This window comes from Suricata suricatta, chromosome 4 (assembly GCF_006229205.1).
Source record: "Suricata suricatta isolate VVHF042 chromosome 4, meerkat_22Aug2017_6uvM2_HiC, whole genome shotgun sequence".
NCBI classification, from domain to species: Eukaryota; Metazoa; Chordata; class Mammalia; order Carnivora; family Herpestidae; genus Suricata; species Suricata suricatta.
This window is the reverse complement of record NC_043703.1, coordinates 108,521,823-108,526,422: the sequence shown is the minus strand read 5'-3', so window position 1 is coordinate 108,526,422 and position 4,600 is coordinate 108,521,823. Positions and strand designations below refer to the sequence as shown.

The window sequence follows — 4,600 nt, the reverse complement described above, 5'->3', positions numbered from 1 at the left end:
TTACTCATAAAGTTTCCGTTTCCATAACTCTTCATTCTTTAGTATAAATCCAAGCTTCCTTATGTTTTAATGCTGAAGAAGTTGCTTTAGTGTTTTTTGTAGTGTAGTTCTGCTGGCAACATTCTCCCAGCTTTTGAGTTCTTTAGCTTTCATTTAAAAATTTTCTTTTAATGTTTATTTACTTTTGAGAGAGAGAGAAAGAGTGGGGAAAGGGTAGAGAGGGAGGGAGACACAGAATCTGAAGCAGGGTTCCAGGTTCTGAGCTGTCAGCACAGAGCCCAATGCAGGGCTCAAATCCACAAACCATGGGATCATGACGCAGCGGAAGTCAGAAGCTTAACCAACTAAGTCACCCAGGGGCCCCTTAGCTTTCATTTTTGAAAAATATTTTCTCTAAATATAGAATACTACAGGAGAGATTTTTTTCACACTTTTTAAAATGCCTTTTCATTGTCTTCTGACTTGCTTTGTCCCTGATTAGAAGATTATTGATATTTTTGTCTTTATTTCTCCATACATAATGTACCTTTCTTCCCACTGGCCATTGTTAATGTTTTCTTCTTATTACTAGTCTTCAACAATGTAATGATGATGTCTATTGCAATGGTATTGTGAGTGTGTGTAAATGTGTGTTTTATCCTCCTTAGGGCTCAGTGAACTTTTTGGGTTTTGTAATTTTTATCAAATTTTTAGCTATATTACTTTGAATAACTTTTCTGTCACCCCTTCTCACCCTTCTCTCATCTGCAACTCCAATTGTACCAAAAAAATAGTTGGTATTATCCTGCAGATCACGGAAGCTTTTTTTTTCTTGTTTTTGTTTTTTTCTTTGTGTGCTTTACGTTGGCTGGATTCTACTGCTATGTCTTCAAGTTTACTAATCTTTTCATTTGAGTGTCTAATCCATTAGAATGTTAATCCCATCCAGTGAGATTTTTATGTCCATAGAAATCCCATTTTTTATATGTTTAATTTCTCTTTTTTAGCATATTGAGCATATTTATAATAACTTTTAATGTTGTTGATTGCTAATTCTACCTCTGGGTAATTTCTGGCTTTGTTTATGCTGATTGGCTTTTCTCCTGGTTATAGATTACATTTTCTTACTTCTTTGTATGTCCTTGTTCTCTTGCTAGCTCCCAGGCATTTTCATGATCTTCCTACTTACTCTGTAAACATTGGTGCTTCCAGGGTGCTATTACTGATTCCTCCTTTTCTGCTGTACATACTCCCTGTGGATGAGTTCATCCATTGTCATAACTTCAACTACCATCTATATGACGGTATAATCCAGTTCCCTCTCTGCTGTCCAGATCTCTTCAGAGCACTAGAGTCATCCATATATAACTGCCTACTCCACTTCTCCACAGAGATGTCCAAAGTTGTCTCAAACTCGACATATCCAAAGTGAATTAATCAAATACCCCCTCAAAAGCTGTTCAATATCCTGTATTCCCTCAGTGAATAGCATCATAGCTCATAAATCTATGAGTCATCTTTCTCCTTCCTTGTCATACATATTGTTGCTCTCCCCTTGTCAGCCTCCGTTCTTCTTTTTCTGGGTAATCACTTTAGTTTTCTTTGGGATAGCCATACCTCCTCATCATAGCTTTGGGGGAATCTGACTCTTTTGGGTCTAGGAGCAGAGCATTTGTCTTTATCCTAAGATAACTAGCCTCATGCCATCCTCTGGCCATGTATAGAGACATGAACCAATTCCTAAGTCTTTTGAGAAAGGTGTAAGGTGTTTTCTCTCCTTTCTAAAAGAGTTTTCAAAAATTACTCCTTTTTTCTTCTTTTCATGTACCTAGATGGTGAAACTTAAAACCACAGGAATTTCTGGCCACTATCTTTATGGTCAAAATAAAGCTAATATGGGTGCAACTGGTGGCTCAGTCAGTTAAGCGTCCGACTTCAGCACAGGTCATGATCTCAGGGTTCGTGAGTTCAAGCCCCATATTGGGCTCTCTGCTGGCAGTGCAGAGCGTGGAGCCTGCTTTGGATTCTGTGTCTCCCTGTCTCTGTGCCCTTCCCCACTCGAGCTTTGTCTCTCTTTCTCTCTCAAAAAAAAAAATTAAAAAATTAACAAACAAAAAAAGCTAATACTAAGGATGTAAAAGCAACAAAACATGTCCTTAATGACATCATTTAACTGCTGAATCATTCAGCTCTGTAGCTCACCTTTCCACTGGGCTTTCTATCTACAGGTAATATTGGTTTATTGGTTAAGGCAGTTAGAGTGAGTTTCTGCTGCATGCAACCAAAAGTATCGTAATTGATAACTTTCCTTCACCCTTCACCCCCAGACACAGGCAACTGCTCACTAGGTTCTATTAACTCTCTCTTAAATAGTGTCTGCTTACTCTGAGTTCTGTCTCTTGCCACTGCAAATGCCTTAGTTCAGGCTCTCATCTTTTTAAAAATGCATAAAATTCATTTCTAAAATACATATCTTATCAAAATTTCATCTGCTTACAGTCCTGGCATGAGTTTCCACTGCTTTCAGAAAAGAGTTCACATTCCTTAGCATATTGTATAAGATTCTTCATGATCTAAGCTGTCTCCCTTACCTTTTCTGTGTATCCTCTCACCACTCCCTCAACCCCGTTCTACCAGCAATGTTGAACTCTTTGCTGAACCAAAATCTGTATGGTCTCATACCTCTAGCACTTTGCTCTTGCTGCCCTCCACCTTCACCCTAATGCTCCCACTCACTTCTCTCTTCCCCTCCTCCACCAAAATACACAAACATACTGGTAGTCATCTTCAAGTTCAAATGTTCTTGGAAGTATCTCCTGACTTTGCTTGAGTCTGGGGCAGCTGTGTATCAAAGAACCTGGTGTGCCTTCCTGTTACGGTATTTCACAATGAGTCCATTTATTTACCTGTCTTCTCTCTGCACAGCAAGCACTTTGAAGGCAGGGAATGTTTCCTTTACATTCTTGTATCTCTATTTCTGAGAACTAATAGAGTGCCTGGGATGCAGTATACCCAATAAATGTTTTTTGAACGAGTAATTATATGGTCTACAAACACAAGGATTTCTAATCTTAAGATTCTATTGGAAAACCTCAATTTTTCTTCTTCTACATGTGTTTCTGATGTATTAATCTTTCTCTTCCAGGGTATGGGTTTCTAGATAGGCAGAGAAGGAAAACAATAGAGTCTGGGAGCCTGTAGTTCTTTAGAGATCCAGTAACTGTGTCCTGCCTTTCATCACCCTCCTCCACCATCCATTCACACCTGGGTGCCCTGTATGGGTGTAGACTTAGCTGACCAGCCCAACAGCATACTCAGACCTTGGTTCAGACTTCTGTTATTGCCAAATGAAAGTTTGCCAATATATGTAAAAAGCAAACAATTTTCAACTTCTCATGTATCTTTTGAATTTATGAATATTTATTAAAAATCGTAGGCCTTAAAATAATCAAATCTGGATTATTTTACTACAAGGAAGTAAAACATCCTTATTTTAATATTGAACGTTTACCTTTGCTGGCCTTAAAGTTTGATGTGGCTAATTAGGTTAAAGCATTAACTATGGGATTCTGACAGTGGTGATGTTCCTAACAGTTATCATTTAATTGTTCAGTTACTGGAAGAAACTACATCTCTACAAGTCTTGGGTAAAAAAAAAAAAAAAAACCAACAAACTTGAATTTAAAGCAGAGAGGATTCGTTTGAGGGAAGGGAGGAAAATGGGTATTTATGAAAGAAAATTAAGCAGGAGAGATTGAAATATCGACAGGAAGTAGACTTCAGTGGGCACTTGAGAGTGGTGAGGTTGGAAGTTGGGGGTGGAGCGAAGTAGGAAGGACTAGTGGAGGGCGGGATCCTTAACAGCACCTTAAGACAAGAAGGCCCTTGTTCAGCCAGCAGCAGCGACGAACACGTTCTCTTCCTCAGTGTGTCGGTGACCATAGTAACAGCGGAGGACGACCCTCTCTTGCCGAGCATGCGCAATGCAGGGAGAGCCGGACGCTTCCTCAACCCCGATGTATCCCTTTTTTTCTTCAGTCGGAGAACTACAACTCCCACAAGGCCACTCGGCGCCGCGTCACCGCCTCTCGCTGTGGCCCTGCCTTGTCCCCTCCCTCCTGCCCCGCCCTCCTGCTAGTCCCCTCCCCTCCTTCCGAGTGTGTGTCAGTGACCCAGACGCGGTGTGAGGCGGAGGGACCGTCGGGGGGCGCCGCCGCGGCCGCCGCCTCCACCACCAGCACCAGCCGCGCCGCGCTTTCGGATTTTCCTCGAGCCCTTCTGAAGCGCACCACAAAGCGGGCTCCGCGCCTCTCCCTCCGCCCGCAGCTCCTCAGCGCTCGGCTCCGCGGCCAACTTCCCTCGCGGGGCTTGGCCGGCTGGCGTGGAAGGCGGCAGCAGACGCTGGGCTGTCTGCTCGCGCTCCTCGCGTACGCACACTTCTCACCCCCTCGCTCCGGGTCTCGGAGCCGTGCTGGGATTGCGGCCACCAGCAATTGTCCGGTGAGTGCGGCCGCGGCGCGCCACGGAAGGGATGGTGGCGGGGCCAACCAGGGGTGCGGGCAAGGCGGGCGCGCAACTTCCCCGGCGGTTGCCGGGGGCGGCCGGCAGGCTCTGCCCGCCC

General features: G+C 43.4%; 1 protein-coding gene across 1 annotated transcript in view; it reads left to right on the top strand.

Moving 5' to 3' along the window:
• Positions 1 to 4,131: 4,131 nt before the first annotated feature.
• The window catches only part of PELI1 (pellino E3 ubiquitin protein ligase 1), a 55,564-nt gene continuing 55,095 nt past the window's right edge, over positions 4,132 to 4,600 (top strand). The window contains exon 1 of the mRNA XM_029937469.1: positions 4,132 to 4,479. The gene's annotated coding sequence lies outside the window, so the exon portion shown is untranslated. The remainder of the gene's footprint in view (positions 4,480 to 4,600) is intronic.